The sequence below is a fragment of the Physeter macrocephalus genome, chromosome 20 (assembly GCF_002837175.3).
Source record: "Physeter macrocephalus isolate SW-GA chromosome 20, ASM283717v5, whole genome shotgun sequence".
Classification (NCBI taxonomy): Eukaryota; Metazoa; Chordata; class Mammalia; order Artiodactyla; family Physeteridae; genus Physeter; species Physeter macrocephalus.
The window spans coordinates 24,208,739-24,229,356 of NC_041233.1; the positions used below are offsets into that span (position 1 = coordinate 24,208,739).

A 20,618-nucleotide genomic window follows, 5' to 3' on the forward strand; every position below is an offset into this window, starting at 1 on the left:
GCTCTGTGCTTTGTGACCACCTAGAGGGGTGGGATAGGGAGGGTGGGTGGGATGGAGACGCAAGAGGGAAGAGATATGGGAACATGTGTATATGTATAACTGATTCACTTTGTTGTAAAGCAGAAACTAACACACCATTGTAAAACAGTTATACTCCAATAAAGATGTTAAAAAAAAAAAGAAGTGTTATTTCTGAAGGGCAGAAGTGTTATAAGCATGGTGACTTGCAAATGAACTTAGAATTGTAAGATTTTGAAAAGAGTTGTGCCTGATTATTTAAAATATGTAAACAGTTTTTTTCTTTTTCTACGATTGCTCCGAAGCTATCATGTATTTAGCTGTCTCCATCTGTTATTCTATGATTCCTCACAAGACTCAATTTGAAAGGTATCTCTTAGAGATTTGTTTAACTGTTGACATTTTATGCTTGAAATTAAGACCCAGAAAGGGAGAGACTTGGCCAGGATTACACGATGAATGTACAACAGTTTTAGGACTCCCACCCACTCCGGATATTCTGACCCCCTTATTGTGTTCTTTTTATTATAAAGTACAATTGCTCCTTCACATCTTTCTCCTCCCTTATAAAACTTACTATTGTTTGTTATGAAAGTACTGGTATTTCAAAACGCCATGAGTGAGAATTCTCCTATGTTGGTTTGAGGCACATGTATTAGGCAATAGAGGAACAAACCACTGTCTCTTATAAAGGTCCCTGAGAGACACTAAGGTTGAATCTTGCAGAGGTGACATCCTGTGTATGTGCAGCAGATGGCACTCTGTGTTGGACTAGATCACAAGTCCTGCTTGTACCACTTTTGTTCTGCTGTAGTAGGTATGGTAAATTAGAGCCAAGGGGACATAACCAATTACAGTATTGGTTAATTTTTTGCTTGAGAGGTATGTTTTTTGAAATTCATTTTTTCCAAGTTTGAAGAACAAGTCCAAAGCAATACAGTTCAGCTAATATAGGTAAATGTGATTGCGAAGTAATACAACATAGCTTGTAACCGCCCCCCCGCCCCAATTAAAGCATCATTCAACTGAGTAAATAGGAGAAAAGGTGCAGGGGCTTATTCAGTATTTGTAGCACCATCTAGTGTAATTTTTCCTTTCCTATGTGAAGAGCCTGTTATTGCTTCCCAGCTTGTGAGTGTAACCGAGTCTGATGTAAAATATTTGTTGCATGCTTTTCTGTGTGGTTAGTGAAGGTGGCTATTTTCAAGGATGATTCTTTGAGGGGAACTGCCTTTCATTGTGAGCTGTGTAATTTCTTTGCTAAATCAAACTGTCTCATCTCTGATTATGACAGCCTGACTGTTGGCATTTCCTAGTGGTCAACGGGTATGCTGAATTGCAAAATCTTTTACTTAAGTCTGTCATTATACTGTTATAGATTGTGGCTGTCCCTTTTTACTTTACACATTGTAGTTCTTTGGCAGTTTTGTCATTTCAGTTTAACCTGAAAGTTTTTTTTTTTTTTTTTTTACTTTTCATTTAACCTGAAAGTTTTAACAGAGGTTACATTGCCTGACACAGAGGTAAGTCCCAGTTCTTTAATTGGGCTCCTCATGATCTGGCTAAGTCTTACTTTGCCAGATCCACCCAGCACAAATACTCCACTGTCCTTAAGCCAGTGTCTCATATACCCATATTAAATGTCTGTGCAGTTTTTGTAGCGGAATTTCAGTCTTAACCACTCCTCTAACCTCTAAGGTTCATTTTAGGTGAGAGACTGTGACCTTTGACTCCTCTTTGAATCTAACTTCCTCACTTTACAGATGAGAAAACAGACCTAATGGGAACTGAGGGAAGTGACTTTTCTGTTGTTTGTGGTTAATGACATCTGGGATAAAAATTCTTTTAAATGGAGGTGGATTCAAGGAGAAATCCTAGTCTGAATCTTCACATGTGTGTTTCCTAGCTCTTAATCCCTTTCCATTGTTCTATTCTGTCTTCTCTGAATGCAGATAGGACTTATTATTTTCAGGACACAGATTGACACTGGCTTGTTCTCTAAATGTTTCATTTGTGGGTACCTTATCTTACTGGGCAGCGATTGTGTATCTTGTTACCTTTTTGTCTCTCATAGACTCCAGAGCAGTACTAGGTACATAGATAGCACTCAGACAAGCATTAATTGAATACGCACCCTTTTGTCTGCTTGCCAGTGAAAAGGTGTGCTCTATTTCCCCCCCTGGTTTGACTTGTTTAATGACCTGTTGCTTAGGTAACCACATTTGGGTTATTGCTTTAAGTTTGGTATTGCCAGTGCTGTCTTTGGTTGTATATTACACTTCTTTATTGTGGACTGATGCAGAGAGTTGGTAACATTGGATTAGCTCTACAGTGGTACACACTTTCTATCCAAAGAAGCAAAAGTATGATAAATACCCAGATTATTAGGAATATATGTTTGAATCAGAGTCTAGATTTATTGTTGTTGATGATAATATTAAGATTTTGAAGGTTGTGGATAAATATGCTTAGAGCAGACTTATTATGGAAACTTTATCTTAAAATCTTGCTTATTTTGAACCCCATAAAATAGTCGAATGAGTAAATTTGGATGTAGTCAACAAATTCTGATTATTTGAACTTTTCTGAGTCTCAGAGGGCTCTATTTTATGCTTTATGGAACTCCACTCTAAGAGGGAATCTAAATAGAAATGCAGCATCAAGAATGGTGTATGTTGGACTTCCCTGGTGTTGCAGTGGTTAAGAATCCACCTGCCAATGCAGGGGACATGGGTTCGAGCCCCAGTCCAGGAATATCCCACATGCTGCGCAGCAACTAAGCCCCTGCGCCACAACTACTGAGCGTGCTCTCTAGACCCCGCATGCCACAACTACTAAGCCTGTGTGCCACAACTACTGAAGCCGGTGCACCTAGAGCCCGTGCTCCGCAACAAGAGAAGCCACTGCACTGAGAAGCCCGCGCACCACAACAAAGAGTAGCCCCCGCTCGCCGCCACAACTAGAGAAAGCTGGCGCGCAGTGAAGACCCAATGCAGCCAAAAAATTAATTAATTAATTAATTTTTTTAAAAAAAGAATGGTTTATGTTGAAGACAATAAATTGAATGTGAATTTTGGTTTTGGGGCTGCCTACTGTTTGAAAGGGAAATCAAGGAGTGGTCATGGTCTTCTATAGTAGCACTTCGTTGATACCATAGTCTGAATAACTACTAAGATGTTGCTTTTATTTCTTTTTATATTCTAGCTTTGTGCTCCGTGGGTTTTCTTAAAAAAATTACTGTTTGTTTTCCTGTGATTAAGGACAAGATTACCTTTTAAGATCTCAAGATAACCACTCAATATAGGGGAATCCTCTATTCTTTATTTGACTGATTAATACAATACTGGAACAACATGTTATTAGGAAAACTAAGATGTTACCATGGAAGACATGTACTTAAAAGAGTCCTAGAATTTAGAGCTCGACAAGACAAGGTTAAGGAAATAAAAGTTCAGGAACAGTAAAGTGGCCTTTTCCTTGGTAGCCCAGCAAGTTACTGCAGAGCTGAAAATGGCTCACACATCTACTGGTTTTCCCATTAAGTTCTTTTCCTATGAAATTACAAAATTCTGTGTTTCATTCTAAAAATAATTAAGCTGAGACTGGTTGTAAAAAGTGAATTGGGGGAAGTGACGCATGGCCCTGGCTGGGAGGCCGCCCTGCCCCCGCTTCCTTTCACCCTGTCGCTGCCCGCAGGTGGTTGTGGCCGCCGTGCCCAGAGGGAGGTGGCGGCAGCGGTGGTGGCGAATGATGCTTGGGAAACTCCTCTACGGGGACATTATGGAGCCGGAGGCACCTTTGGAGGAGACCGAGAGCCAGAGGAAGCAGAGGCAAAAGAGCTCTGTGGATGTCGGAATTTCGGATAAGGGATTATGGACCTGTACTTCCCTTATAGGGTTGTTATGAAGATTTAAACAAGATAAGCTGAAAACATATTACACAATGCTGGAGCAATAGAAGGAAGTCAAGGCACCATATGATTCAGATGAGAAATCAGAAACAAGAGAAAATGGTGTTGCAGATGACCTGGTTGCTCCCAAACCCAAAAAAAGCTAAAATGAAAGAGAAGCTAAATGGTGACACCAAGGAAGGATGTCATAGACTTTCAGATGAATTTTCTAAATCTCATAAGTCAAAGAAGAAAAGATCTGTCAAATGGAGATATTGATGAATATGAAAAAAAAAGCGAGTGTCATCCTTAGATAGTTCTACTCATAAATCAAGTGATAATAAACTAGAAGAGACCCTAATACGTGAACAGAAAGAAGGAGCCTTCTCCAATTTCCCTATTTCTGAAGAGACTATAAAGCTTCTGAAAGGGGTAACATATCTCTTTCCTATTCAAGTTAAGACTTTTGGTCCTGTATGTGAAGGAAAAGATTTAATTGCTCGAGCACGGACAGGAACAGGAAAGACATTCTCTTTTGCCATCCCCTTGATTGAAAGACTCCAAAGAAATCAAGAGGCAATTAAAAAAAGCCGCTCACCAAAGGTACTTGTTTTGGCTCCTACAAGGGAACTGGCAAACCAAGTAGCCAAAGACTTCAAAGATATAACTAGGAAACTCAGTGTGGCGTGTTTTTATGGTGGAACATCATATCAAAGCCAAATTATCATTTTCGAAATGGTATTGACATCTTGGTTGGGACCCCAGCTCGTATCAAAGATCATCTGCAGAGCGGCCGATTAGATCTTTCTAAACTGCGCCACGTTGTGCTGTATGAAGTGGATCAAATGTTAGATTTAGGTTTTGCTGAACAAGTTGAAGATATTATCCACGAATCCTACAAAACTGATTCTGAAGACAATCCTCAGACTTTACATTTTTCTGCAACTTGCCCACAGTGGGTATACAAAGTTGCAAAAAGATACATGAAGTCCAGATACCAACAGGTTGACCTTGTTGGGAAAATGACTCAAAAGGCTGCAACTACTGTGGAACATCTGACCATCCAGTGCTATTAATCTCAGAGGCCAGCAGTTACTGGAGATGTCCTTCAAGTCTACAGTGGGTCTGAAGGGAGGGCTATTATCTTCTGTGAGACCAAAAAGAATGTAACTGATATGGCCATGAATCCACACATAAAACAGAATGCCCAGTGTTTACATGGTGACATTGCACAGTCACAAAGAGAAATTACACTGAAAGGCTTCAGAGAGGGTAGTTTTGGTGGCAGCCAATGTTGCTGCCCGTGGTTTGAACATTCCTGAGGTTGACCTGGTTATTCAGAGTTCACCTCCACAGGATGTTGAGTCCTATATTCATCGCTCTGGATGCACAGGCAGAGCTGGCTGGACAGGAATTTGCATATGTTTTTATCAACCAAGAGAAAGAGGTCAACTAAGATATGTGGAACAAAAAGCAGGAGTTACTTTTAAATGTGTAGGTGTTCCTTCTACAATGGATTTAGTTAAATCTAAAAGCATGGATGCCATCAGGTCTCTGGCATCCGTTTCTTATGCTGCTGTTGATTTTTTCTGACCATCAGCTCAGAGACTGATAGAAGAGAAAGGGGCAGTGGATGCATTGGCTGCAGCATTAGCCCACATCTCTGGTGCATCAAGTTTTGAACCACGTTCTTTGATCACCTCTGATAAGGGGGTTGTAACCTTGACTCTGGAAGCCCAGAAGAAATACAGGATGTTAGCTGTGCTTGGAAAGAACTTAACAGAAAGTTGAGTAGTAATGCGGTGTCTCAAATTACCAGAATGTGCCTCCGAAAAGGAAATATGGGCATTTGCTTTGATGTTCCCACAACTGAGTCAGAATGGTCACAGGCAGAGTGGCATGATTCAGACTGGGTACTCTCAGTGCCAGCCAAGTTGCCTGAAATTGAAGAATATTATGATGGAAACACATCTTCTAATTCCAGACAGAGGAGTGGCTGGTCAAGTGGCTGGTCAAGTGGTCGATCTGGTGGCCGGTCAGGTAGACAGAGTCGACAGGGGAGTCGGTCAGGAAGTCCACAAGATGGTAGAAGGCGAAGTGAGAACAGAAATTGATCGAGAAGTGGGGGCCACAAACAGAGTTTTGACTGAGATAGTTAATCTACCAGTGTGAGCTTGCCTATTTCTGCCTAATCATGTACATTATCCACCAAAAATTAGGTCATCATAGTTGAGATCTGTGTCTGCTATTTGCAAAGAGGTTGGTTGTATTTTTTTTTAAGGATTTCGCAAGAATGATTGTAAACAAATCTACTTATCCAGTTATACTTTTGAATAAAAAACCTCCTTTAAAAAAAAAGTGAATTGGGGTCAGATTCTTCCAGTAAGACCCTAAAGTCAAACTGAATCTTGAATAGTTACTCCCTGATTTAGATCAAGCTTGAGGACATCTGATAAAAACTTGACCTCCGCAGCTGAACACAAAAGGGAAACAATCTGTTTATTTCACTGCACTTTGTTAAACGCGTGCATTGAGACAGCCTGTGTAAAAATGAAAGTTGACTTCAAGCAAAGTAATTTTAATAAGTTTAGTGAATTCTTGACTCATAAACCGTGTACAGGCTTGTTTTTTTTAATTGATAAAAGCATAACGTGGTAAATTATATCACCAACTGGGTCTAATAGCATACTAAAACTGAACTTTTTCTAACACAGTTCTGGAATAATTGGATAATATGACATTGCATTTTGACATCTCTCTTAAAAATAAGAGGCTTTTCCAAAAGTTCTTTAATGACATTAATAATATTTATTAATCCAAAAGAGTGAGGTGTTTACCTTTTATGCTTCGTTACTAAAGTTTTCAGTTTTTACATTTTTTAAATTTGTTGTCCACTTTATTTTGGGGAGAGCACTTGTAATAATCACCAGAAAATTGCTGAGCAGAGCCCATTGAGTGTATGATGCTATCCAGAGGACAGTCTCAAATGTACAGTCCTGAGCCGTACTACCTTATAGGTTTCAAGAGTTTTTTTTTTTTTTTTGCGGTACGCGGGCCTCTCTCGTGGTGGAGCACAGGCTCCGCGGCATGTGGGATCTTCCCGGATCAGGGCACGAACCCTTATCCCCTGCATCGGCAGGCGGACTCTCAACCACTGCGCCACCAGGGAAGCCCGGTTTCAAGATTTTTTAAATTCTTTTTTTGCCTTCTCAGACAGGCCCACTTTGTGTAATACTTCTTACTTACCTATAGTAAATAGTGTTACAGGATATTTAAGAGTATTAATGTCTGCTTTAAACTTTAGAGAAAGTTAATGCAACTGATAGTTTATAAAATAACAGGAGAGCAAATAGTTTAGCTGAACTACCTGACCTGTAAAGACAGAGGGGTAGATATAGAAGAAAGCATCTAAGAGCTAAAGGCACTGAGTTTCCATGTTTAATTCTCACCATAACCCTATAAGAGGTATTATTGTGCTAGTTTGATATATTGTGCTAGTTTGAGGAAATTGAGGACGGGATAGGTTCATTTCTTCTTACGTGTCATAAACTGTTTTAATGATAGGGATGCAAAGATGGACAAATGTTTTGGAGCTGGGATTTAAGCCTACATCTGGCTAGAATTAAAGCTGTACCATGCTGGTTGTCAGTGTGGGTCTTCCTTCCTTTTCAGCACCTGCTCCTTCAGTTTTGTTCCTTTCTCAAGCATCTACCGCAGTTTTTTCCAAGAGACCTCACCATCCCTCCCACTGACTACATTTCTTAAATCTCTTTCTCCCCCCCCCCCGCCCCCCCCCCCCGCCCCCCGCCAGGGATTAACTGATAAGAGTCTAAGGTATTACGCCTACCCCCCCACCCCCTCCAAATCTTTGAAATTTAGTTTAAGATTCTAAAAAGTCCCACCCAGTAAACCTGGTAATTACTGAGCATTGCTTCTATGTCAGGCACTTTTATAACATTGTGTAGTATACTCCACAACAACCCTTCAGGCAAAATACCATCCCCATTGTACAGATGAGAAAATAAAGATCTAGAAAGGTTAATACCTAGAGTCATTCAGAATATATCTGTGGAACTCCTACTCTGTGAGACACTGTGCTGGTAAGGAGAGATGTTTCTGTTGTGGTTCTAAGAGTTCACAGTCTGGCCAGGAGACAAGACTATAAACAAGACTGTAACTGGCTGTGCTTTTTCTTTTCCCTATGGAGGTCAGTGGGAGCACTTAGACTTACCCGAGGATGTTGGGGAAGGCTTCACTGGTGAGGCCTTGCTTGAGCTGAAATATGAGGAAATATAATGTGTGGGGGACTGAAAAGGTTGGTTCATATGCCAGGCAGCACTAGTATCTAACATGACAATATGAGGGAGTATGATGTATTTGAGAAACAGCCAGTAATTTGTTACAACTGGATATGGGCAAGAATAGCTGAAGATTAGGCTGGACAGTAGCAGTGATACCAATCATAATTAATATTTATGAAGTGCACCATGTGCCAAGCACTGTACACAGTCTCACTTAATTCTTGTGACACCCTGTGAGTAGGTATTGTTATTATCCTCGTTTTACAGATAGTGAAACTGAGTTGCATCAGATTGGTTAAGTGATTTGCCCAGACAGTCAGTTAGTGACACACAGCTAGTAAATGACTTGCCTAGGATAACACAGCTAGCGAGTGGCATACCCAGCATATAAAACCAAGTAGTCTGGCTACAGAGCCTGTCTCTTCACCACTTGCTGTGATGAGGGATCAGATTGTGAAAGGACTTGTGAAGGAGCTGACATTTTATGATGTAGTTCAGTGGTTTTTTAAAAAACTCAACCCACAGTAGAAATGCCTTTTATGTTATGATTGAGCACATGCATGTATGCATACAACTAGGAAAAGTCTCATGAAACAATATTTTTACTATGTATGCATAGTTTCTGTTCTCTTAAGGAAATTCTGGTTGGGACTCAATTAATTTAAGCCACAGTTTGGAAAAATACTACTTGTCAGTAGGTGAGCATTGGAAGAATTTCAAGTAAGGGAATCACATGATTATGTTTGTGCTTTTAGGTAGGTCACACTGGCAGCAGTGTGAAGGCTTAATTGGAGAGGATGGGACCGGAAAGACAGACACCAGTAAGGAACATCTAATGGACCAGGCAAAAGATGTCTGAACTAGGACAGCAGGCTTGAGGATGGAGAAAAGAGAATAGAGAGAAGGGAGATTTAGGAAGTAGAGTTGACAGTCCACAACCAATCGTCAAGTTCTATCACTCAGCTACTAAGTACTAGGTAGAAAGACAGTTCAATTCAAGACTTGTGTTACTGTGTTACTCAGGTACTGAAATTTTATTTCTTGACCTTTTTTGCGTGTTCCTTTTAATCATCATGTGAAATATGCTTCTTTGTTGTCTTTTCTACACCTCTGCTTTTGTATTTAAAAAAAATCTGGTTTAATTATTTTTAAATGATTTAAAAATTTCTATATAAAATCATACACCCACCTTATCCCCTTATTTCTGCCTCCCCACCCCTACCTCATACTATCAGAATCTGGAAGATTTGCATAGCAGTATGAAAAAGTTCACATAGCATGATGAGCACTCAGCAAATCTTTGCTGAAAGAATGTGTCCTGTGTATTATACTCTCCCAAAGCAGAAACTCTTAACATTGTGTTCATTAACTAGAGGAATACTTTGAGTAATTTTCTTGAACTTTGTCCTCTCTAACTTTCCATTTTTGTAATATTTGACTCCCTTTAGGGACTAGTAAGCATTGTATGTATGATGATCTTACTTTTTAAAAAACAAACAAATAAACAACATAACTAGTCATTCCTAAGCATGAAATCTTAGTAAAATTTTAGCAGTTTTTCTTCCCATATTATAAATGTAGATATACAAGATTCCCATTGCTTCTGCCACTCCAGTTTCTCAAGAGCATTATTATATATATATAAAATTGAGAACAAGTTATTTGGAGTGATTCTCTAACATTTTAATTGACTGGACCTTAATGGATTGCTTTATTTAGAGAGCACATATTCTTTGGTCTTCTAGGTATTATAATACAAAGGTAAGTATTTACTTGATAATTATAACAGTTTTTTAGAGACATTACAGTATCTGCTCTACCAGAGGAGATTGTATTTGAGATGTAGTTGATGAACCTTTTGAAATCTTATGGGAGCAAAGAATAGCTGTACCATCACAGAATCTTTTAATAGTTTTCTGAGATAGTTAAATAAATGAAAAGATGGAAGTGGTGAGAGAGAGAGAGAGAGAGAGAGAGAGAGAGAGAGAGAGTGTGTGTGTGTGTGTGTGTGTGTGTGTGTGTGTGTGTGTGTGTGTGTGTGTTTCGCAGTCGCCAAAATAGAGTAAGTAATTGAAGAGAATTAGGTGCCATGTGGTATAATAGTTAGGGGTCTGGGTTCTGCTCCTTTCTCTTCCATTAACTTGCTGTTTGACCTTGAGCAAGTGATGTAACCTCTTTGATCCTATTATTTTTGTTGATTAAATAAGGATGCTTGATTAGGTGAGCCTAAAGGGCTTCTTTAATTCTAAGTTATGTATCATTTTTATATAACACTTGACAAGTAACTTTTATGTTGTTTCATTGGGTAGTTTGTATAAAATCATAAACAGACGGACATATATTTGCTTATTCTCACAAGGGCCAAGGGCTTGAAGTGAAGAAAAAGACCCTTCCAATTCCTTTTCAGGACAGTTTGCATAATTACTTTCTGACATCTTGGTGAACAATTTACCCTGCATTCCTCATAATTCATCAAGCCTTTATTCCCATCTTTCTCTTTTTTCTTCTTTTTCCAGTTCAAACTGCTGAGGGAGTTGGGGAAGAGGTGAAGATGTGGTGGGGAATTCAGAGAGTTGGAGAGAGGGGAGGAGGAAAAAAGCAGTTAATGCTGGAGTGTTTGAGGGGAGACAGGACTGTGCTAATAATTTGTTAATTCTGAGTTGTGGCCTGCCAGCCTGAAACAGAAAATGTTTCTTTGTATTTACACTACAGGAATCCCCAGTGGGAAAATCTTAACAAGTGATTAATTGCTGGTAGTAGTCTGTTCTCCCAAACTCTGTGAACTGAGTCTAATACAGTGTCATGAATGTAGACATTCAGTCAGTGTTGGACAAATGAGAGTCTAACACTGAGTTAAAAAGTTCTAGGGACCATTGTCTAAATCCTTCAACCTGGTGAATAATGCAGCTGTGTATCATCTTGTTCTCTGCCTAGTTTCTGCAGTAAGGGAATCATAGAACTATGAAGAAGGAATTACTTTTCTTTGATTCAGGCAGCAGCTAATAATCTTAAAAGAGTGCACAGATTGTGCTGAAACAAGCATGGCTGTATAAAACGCTAAGTAAAAATAGTAATGGAAAAAGATTGTAGTGCTGTTACGCTATAGGTAATTTAAGAATTGACACAATGACAACAACCTGGCAGGTATTTGGAGCAAGTGAGGGAGAAGAGAGAAGAGTGAAGGGCTGGGCACTGCCGAATTGAGAAAGGAACTATTTGAACAAGGTGCTGCCAACTCTAGATTCCCTACAGATATATATTTCCGAAGATGACAGATTTTTGGAGGTGTGTATTTTGGAGCTAATCTTCTGTTTTTCCATTCTACCCCTACTGTATCCTGTATCTTGTACTGCCAGAATTCTGCTAGCTGCCGTGAATCAGGGCTGTGGCAAGTGGCCAAGTGTGATTAAAAACCTCTTTTTTCATTTTAAAACAGAGTATAGATATCAGAATACTTTAAAGAAGTATTTAAAGATAGATTGAATGGAGTGGAAAAAATAGTAAAAACTTAATAAGAAAATTGAAAGTTTTTGATTTGATTTTGATGGAATAATATTTCTTTTGTAAACAGAAGAATACCAGCTTATGTCTATCTCTGTCAGTTTCTCTTTCTTACCTCTCGTTCCCTGATCTCTGAGTGCTGGGGAAAGAAGTTGCTGAGCAGACAGGAAAAATGACTTTTCTGACCAGAAAGAGGTAGTAGTGATTTTTTTTGTTTTTTTGTTTTTGAGGGGATCCCAAGGGTATACACTGTGTGAATGTCTCATCTATATGCATGTTAATAATTGGGTTTTGTTTCCTTATTTTGTTTTCATTTTAACCCCAAAGAAAATGAAATTTATTTTTTCCATTTCTAGCTCTGACTTAAGCTTCAAAACAAAATGTTGTTCATGCACAGTTGAGATGGTAGAACAGAATTGTAGTATACCATATTACAGAATTTTGGAGTATTCATTTATTAAAAGGAGAATTGAACTCCAGTCAGTACTTTCTTTAATTTTAATATCTCAGACTGCATTAGTAGTTGATTCAGAATCAACTACTAATAGAGTTCATAGCTTGGCCAAGTGCCACAAAGTCTGGTGAGCTTTAGATACATAACGGCTCTCTTTTTAATGTTTGCTAGAGCTTTTAGCAGTAAAAGAGGGAAAATGAAAGGGAGCTATGTGTAATAGCTTTCTTGCCTAAAACCAGTATTCTTGGTAAGATTAAAAGTAGAGACAAGCTGAGGCTCTGAGTTATGGATCCGAGGTCACATCACAGCCAGCATCAGAAAGTAGCAGCACTAATAGAAGAAAAGACAGAAAGTAACTACTGAGGAGCAGGCTCTCAGAGAAGCTCACTTGGAAAGGCCATACCAGCACAGAGGGTTGTTGTTTTTTGGGGGTGGGGATGGGGAAGGTGGATGTCCTTCATAAGGAAATTATGTTGAGTTCAGTCAAACATATAAGGGGAAAGTCTTTTCTTTTTAAATTATGAAGTATGTAATATCTATAAAAACAAGGAGAGTAATGTATTTCCTTTAGCTTGAGAAATTAAACAGTACAACTATAATTGCTACCCCAAGTTTCCTTCCTCAATCCTATTTCCTCTCCCCTTTTCCCAAAAGTAACATTCTCTCCAGTTCGGTGTTTCCCGTGCATGTGTTTAATGCCATATATATCTCATAAAATATTGTAAACATGTTTTAAACCTTATTTAGAAGATATTATACTGTATAATATCCCTATGCAATTTGTTCTTTTTTGCTTAATACTTTAATTATGTAGTTGATACCTGTGGTTCTGGTTCATTCATTTTTAACTCTGTGGTTTCTCTGCTGCACATATTTAACTATTCTTCTGTTGACTGAAAGCCTTTTTAGCTGAATATTTTAGGGGGACAGGAAAGAGAAATATGTTATGTCATTTTAAAAGTTAGATTAGGAATGTTGTTTTGACTTTCAAAAAAGCCAGTTTCCTCTTTTGGTGTGGAATGTCCTCATTTATCGTTTTCCTGGGAAAACCCTTTATACTTCCCGAGAGAAGGCGGAGAAGAGTAATGTTTCATTAAACAGATGAACGTGTCTTGTACAAAATGCAGAACAGCATCTGCTATATTACAGTGAGCTTGTGAGGGACTGAGCTGCAGCAAAAGCTTGGTTATTTCTATTAAAATTCTCAGACTTTTCAAGCACAGACAAGCTGTGGATGAAAACTTGTTGGTATTTATTCATTGTTTCTTTTCTGTGTTTGGAATAATTTGCAATTTGGAACTACCTGCTTTATTTTGTAAAAGGATATGTCACTTATATGTTAAAAACAAAACTGTTCTTGGATTGTGTCATGGTTTTGATGGAGTGAAGGAAAAACAAGGTGTGGGTCTGAGGGGAAGTACTTCTTTTTGAGGAAGGTAGTTGCTGTGAAATAAGTATTTGTTTTAGTAATAAATCATATATATGTGTCAGTGTATATTCTTTCTTTGTAGTCATTGATTTAAAAAATCTCTGATAAATATTTTTTTTTCCCAGTTTCATGCTGTCTTTTATTTGCAATATCTTTGATATGGTTTGAACAATTTTGCAGAATACACAGTACAGAACTTCATTCAGGTTTCCCTCCAAATGATTTGCTATAATGCATTAACCAGAAATGCTGATGCAGCGAGGGAAACACTAATAAATGGGATGCTTTCCAGGGACTGTAGCTAAGGCAAAGCAAACACAAGCCAAAATTAAGAAGAAAACATTAGTTAGGCACCCAAGATGTAGTCTGGTCAGATATGCTATTAACAGTGAATATCCCATTCTAATTAAATTAATTGAGGCCTGGGCAATTTGAATCACCAAACTATCTATTAAAAAAGTGACCCAGCTTTAAGCATATTAGAATTAAGGGCTAGTGCAAGAATAATCTTTCGGCTATAATTTATTTAGAATGAAAACTTAAATTATTTGCTTTTTCTTATTGGATGGATTCTGATGCCTCAAGAATGATTAAACTCAACTGTCTGTTTGTTTTTTCCATTGTGGTTCTAATGGAAAGGGTGCTGAATGGACCTGCAAGTAAAAGAAGAGTGTTGTTTATTTATTTATTTTTTTTTTGCGGTACGCGGGCCTCTCACTGTTGTGGCCTCTCTGGTTGCGGAGCACAGGCTCCGGACACGCAGGCTCAGCGGCCATGGCTCACGGGCCCAGCTGCTCCACGGCATGTGGGATCTTCCCGGACCGGGGCACGAACCCGTGTCCCCTTTATTGGCAGGCGGACTCTCAACCACTGCACCACCTGGGAAGCCCGCCCCTTAAGTTTTTAAAAATATTTCTTATTTCTTCATAGTTTATCAGGGTTCTGTTTTTCAAATGCTGGAAGGGTAGAGGTGGGGTGAAAAAAAAATTTCCCCTTAATACTATTTCTAGAAGTATTGATTTATGAGTTGTTGCTTCAAATTCTCTGTTTTTATTTCTCTATGAACCTACTATGTCGTGATCTAAGATTTAATACTTTCTTTTCTGAAGAAAAAAAGTATTATTTCAGAGTTTCTCGTAACCAGTCTGGATATATTCTAGGTTATAACTCATATTCTTTTAAAAGTGCCCTCTTGTCCTAAGAGTCACTTGTAATAACCAGCAGCTAAGAACGGCTTAAACAAGAGCTTTTCAGACTTTCTTTTCTTTTTCGGCATTATATGCTGAGGTACCCATGTCAGCAGGCTCAGGAAGGCCTTTACCTTTGACATTGACTTTACTTTTTTCTATTCTTTTAGGTCTTTCACTACCATTCCTACAGTGGTTGGCAAGATATCGTTTCCACCTCTCTCTCCATGTACCATGCCAGTGACATCTTAGCTGCTAGAGTGTGGAGCTGGACTGTGGGAGTCAAGTAAGTGCCTTTTTTACTATTTGGCATGGTTTTTGCTTACTTTGCAAAGCCATGGAGAGGAACTTGAACTCCTTAAGATTAGTTTTTAAAAAGGCACTTGCTTGATCCTTGTGGGCCGGCTCTTTGCTCCAGCCTGCTGTTGAATACCTGGTAGCTAACATGATGCTGCATTTAGCAAGGTGACTTAGCACAGAATGGAACATTTTTACTAAGGTAGACCCTAAGGGAGGATAGATCTGATCTTGGCTTGATGAGACCATTTATAGCGATGAGCAACCCCTGTCCCATCCCAGAATGAATCAGAGCTTCTACCTTAGCACAAACAGTTAGTTACTCTGGCCTCCTGGAAATTTAACAGGTTATGGATGACCAAGCGTCTGCTGGTCTAAACCACTTGAGTTACATGGAAGCTGAACAGCTCTCCCAGGGAAGCCAATGACCTTGGCAATTTTCTGAATTTATTTAGCTTACTATAAGGAAGAAGTGACTGTTGGTGTTAATGAGGTTTGGGTTTCTGTATTTACTGCTAAAGTTGCTAAAACCTGGTATTTTACTTTTGCAGGTCACCTTGTAAATTTTGCCTATGTAAATTAACACACCCCCTGTTATGTCATTAACAACCATGTAAGGGAGAGTGTTTTCCTGCTCTGTCTTAGGTATTGGTGATGTGACCTGTTCACGCAGGGGAAACTTGAACATTCTCAGGTATGTGAAGATCCTGATTCATAAGCATTTTCTCCCTGCAAACAAAACACAGTTTATTTCAGTGTGCACTCATGATGCAGTTTTACAAAATCAATCTTGCCAATTGATTTTCTTGCCCCTGATATTACAGAATAGGGATTGGCAAACTACAGCCAAGACCACTGCTTATTTTTGTAAATAAAGTTTTATTGGAAGAGATACATTTGTCATTTACATATTGTCTATGACTGCTTTTGCACTACAGCAACAGAGTTGAGTTGCAACAGAGCCCATGTGACCCACAAAGCCTAAAATACCTGGCTCTTAAAGAAAAAGTTTGATTTCTGCTATAAAAGAACCAAACTTCAAGTTGTATTTAGATATAAAATTGGTAGAACCACAGTTGAATTCATTAGGTAGCAGATTAGAGATAGAACTGAAGCTAGAAGCTAGGTCTCCTGCCTCGTTGCCCAGGGTTCCTTCTACTAGGCCTTATACCATGTTAGGGCTACTTGTTTTCCCTACTAGCTGTAAGGCACAGTCTTTTTCCTTTATTTTCCGTGAAGTAAAAGCAAAGACTCAATGATTTAAACCACAAAGAAATGATATATTGGAGAATTGACCTTACTTGGAGTTTAGATACTTTTATCATTTGACGATAACTGGGGAATTGCTTCTTAATGAATCACTAAGTGCTTATAGTGTATACTCAAAAAAGGTTAGGTTAGTTGGAATAAAAAGAAGTTTGAGCCTTGATAATAATTTTATAGCTAGGAGCAAAACTAAAATTGGCACAGATGGAATGCTTCCTTCATGTATCTATGTGTCTAAGCTCACAGATAGCAGGATTGTATGTATGCATGTGTGTATGTATGTCTGTATGGGTGTCTTTCAGCTCTCAAAGTGCATTTGGATTGCATTCTGAGAAGAGTTTAGCAGGTGTATTACAATCTGCAGATTACGTTACAGAGTTTTAAATGGAGTTTTAAAAATAAATTTTATTTTAAAACAGTTTTGGATTTACAGGAAAATGCCTAAGACTGTACACAGAATTCCCATATATACCCCATCCCCATTTCCCCTATTGTTAACATCTTACATTAGTATGGTACATTTGTTATAATTAATGAACCTATATATACATATTTTTTGTAATGAACCAATATTGATACATTATTATTAACTAAAGTCCATGCTTTATTCAGATTCCCTTAGTCTTTGCATAATATTCTTTTTCTGTTCCGGGATTAAATGAATTTTTGTTAGTGTGTTCACTGATGTAAAAGGCATTTCTATGACCACCTGAAGGTTAAACTAGTTTTGAAGTCTCTTTCAATTTCCAGGAGTGTGATTAAATGAGTACAGGCTTAACTACTGCAGAGTTCTGACTTGTTAACATTTATATTCTGTAACTTGTCAAGAAGGTGGTTACTTTACCTTATTGGTAATAATGGCTTTTCAGTTGTTGATCCTAAATTTTTAGCATCATCAATTCCAGAAAGGATAAGACAGACTTGGTTACTTCTGTTATTGTCGCATGCAGAATTGCTGGTGAAAATATTCAAAGTAAATTGCTTTCTTTGGAAGCACTGTGTGTCAACTGTCCTATTTCAGTATGTTTATCCTTCTGAAAGTAGTTTTTGAAGTCACCACCTTCTGATGAATCATTAAGCATTCAAATTTCTCTGTAAAGACCTTAAACTATTTTCTTCCTTAAGTTTATTAGTTATTTACCAGAGTTAAACACATGGATGTTTTGTGACTTAGCACTTACACTTCTAGATTTACATACAACAAAATTGTGTGCATATAGTCACCAGAAGAGATGGACAAAATGTTCATAGTGGGTCTAATTGTAGTAGTCCAAACTGGAATTTTCCTAATGCCTATCAACAGTAGAATGGGTAGATAAGATTCTGGCATAATCACACAATGAATGTTAAACATTGATCACAGTGAACAAAGAACAGCTATATATAATAATGTGTGAATCTCACAAATATAATATTGAGCAAAAGAACCCAGACACTAAAGAGTGTCCATTTACATAAATTTCAAAAACAAGTAAAACTATCTGTGGTGTCAGGAGATTGAATACCCTTGTGGGAGATGGAGAAAGTGTTTGGATTGGGATATGAAGGAGGTGCTAGTAATGTTCTGTTTCTCGTTTTGAGTACTGGTTACGTGGGTGTATTCACTTTGTGAAAATTCACCAAGCTTATATATTTTTCTGTATTTATGTTATTCTTCAAAGAAAAAAGTGTACAAAAGTAATAGCAACTCTGGAAAACACACACAGAAAATTCACTGCTAACATTTGAGGGTTATATGGAGAAAAAAACTGAACAAATTAACCTTATATCCTAGGATATATGGTGTCTGAATTATAGGGTTATCAAAGTGCCATTGTGTTACTGGAGCTGTTATAGTCCTCTTCGTATAATGAGATGAATAAAGTAGGTGTCAATGGCTGCTCTTTATTGTAACAAGGTTTGGGGAATGCCTCAGAAAAGACATCTTTTCTTTTTAGTCTGTATTAGATAGAAAAACCAAGTCACAATGTCCATCAATTCTTTTTTTATTTTAATTTTTGAATTTTATTTTATTTATTTTTTATACAGCAGGTTATTAGTTATCTATTTTATACAAATTAGTGTATACATGTCAATTGAAATCTCCCAATTCACCCGCCCCCCGCCACTTTACTACCTTGATGTCCATATGTTTGTTCTCTACATCTGTGTCTCTATTTCTGCCTTGCAGAGCAGTTCATCTGTACCATTTTTCTAGGTTCCACATATAAGCGTTAATATACAATATTTGTTATTATCTTTCTGACTTACTTCACTCTGTATAACAGTCTCTAGATCCATCCATGTCTCTGCAAATGACGCAATTTTGTTCCATTTTATGGCTGAGTAATATTCCATTGTATGTATGTACCACTTCTTCTTTATCCATTCATCTGTTGATGGTCATTTAGGTTGCTTCCATCACCTAGCTATTGTAAATAGTGCTGCAGTGCACATTGGGGTGCATGTGTCTTTTTGAATTATGGTTTTCTGTGGGTATATGCCCAGTAGTGGGATTGCTGGGTCATATGGTAGTTCTGTTTTTAGTTTTTTAAGGAACCTCCATACTGTTCTCCATACTGGCTGTATCAATTTACATTCCCACCAACAGTGCAAGAGGGTTCCCTTTTCTCCACACCCTCTCCAGCATTTGTTGTTTGTAGATTTTCTGACGATGCCCATTCTCACCGGTGTGAGGTGACACCTCATTGTAGTTTTGATTTGCATTTCTCTAATAATTGGTGATGTTGAGCTGCTTTTCATGTCCTTCTTGGCCATCTGTATGTCTTTGGAGAAATGTCTATTTAGGTTTTCTGCCCATTTTTCCCAGCACCACTTATTGAAGAGACTGTCTTTTCTCCATTGTATATCCTTGACTCCTTTGTCATATATTAGTTGACCATAGGTGCGTGGGTTTATCTCTGGGCTTTCTATCCTGTTCCATTGATCTGTATTTCTGTTTTTGTGCCAGTACCATATTGTCTTGATTACTGTAGCTTTGCAGTATAGTCTGAAGTCAGGGAGCCTGATTCCTCCAGCTCCATTTTTTTCCCCCAAGACTGCTTTGGGTATTCGGGGTCTTTGTCTCCATACAAATTTTAAGATTTTTTGATTTAGTTCTGTAAAAAATGCCACTGGTAATTTGCTAGGGATTGCATTGAATCTGTAGATTGCTTTGGATAGTATAGTCATTTTCACATTATCGATTCTTCCTGTCCAAGAACATGGTATATCTCTCCGTCAGTGTCATCTTTGATTTCTTTCATCAGTGTCTTATAGTTTTCTGAGTACAGGTCTTTTACCTCCTTAGGTAGGTTTATTCCTAGGTATTTTATTCTTTTTGTTTCAATGGTAAATGGGACTGTGTCCTTAATTTCTCTTTCTGATATTTCATTGTTAGTGTATAGGAATACAGGAGATTTGTGTGCGTTAATTTTGTATCCTACAGCTTTACCAAATTCATTGATTAGCTCTAGTAGTTTTCTGGTGGCATCTTTAGGATTCTCTATGTATGGTATCATGTCATCTGCAAACAGTGACAGTTTTACTTCTTCTTTTCCAGTTTGTATTCCTTTCATTTCTTATTCTTCTCTGATTGCTGTGGCTAGGACTTCCAAAACTATGTTGAATAATAGTGGCAAGAGTGGACATCCTTGTGTTGTTCCTGATCTTAGAGGAAATGCTTTCAGTGTTTCACCATTGAGAATGATGTTTGCTGTGGGTTTGTCTTATATGGCCTTTATTATGTTGAGGTAGGTTCCCTCTGTGCCCACTTTCTGGAGAGTTTTTATCATAAATGGGTGTTGAATTTTGTCAAAAATTTTTCTGCATCTACTGAGATGAACATATGGTTTTTATTCTTCAATTTGTTAATATGGTGTATCAGGTTTATTGATTTGCATATATTGAAGAATCCTTGCATCCCTGGGATAAATACCACATGATCATGGTGTAGGATCCTTTTAAAGTGTTGTTGGATTCTGTTTGCTGAGGATTTTTGCATCTACGTTCATCAGTGATATTGACCTGTAGTTTTCTCTTTTTGTGACATCTTTGTCTGGTTTTGGTATCAGGGTGATGGTGGCCTCGTAGAATGAGTTTGGGAGTGTTCCTTCCTCTGCAATATTTTGGAAGAGTTTGAGAAGGATACGTGTTAGCTCTTTTCTAAATGTTGGATAGAATTCACCTGTGAAGCCATCTGGTCCTAGACTTGTTTGTTGGAAGATTTTTAATCACAGTTTCAATTTCATTACTTGTGATTGGTCTGTTCATATTTTCTATTTCTTCCTGGTTCAGT

At 38.1% G+C, this 20,618-nt stretch overlaps 1 protein-coding gene and 1 pseudogene across 1 annotated transcript in view; both read left to right on the top strand.

Moving 5' to 3' along the window:
• Nucleotides 1-20,618, top strand: part of MCU (mitochondrial calcium uniporter) — a 218,962-nt gene that overhangs the window by 2,183 nt on the left and 196,161 nt on the right. The gene's annotated exons all lie outside the window — the stretch shown is intronic.
• LOC102991776 (ATP-dependent RNA helicase DDX50-like) lies at nt 3,373-6,066 on the top strand (annotated as a pseudogene).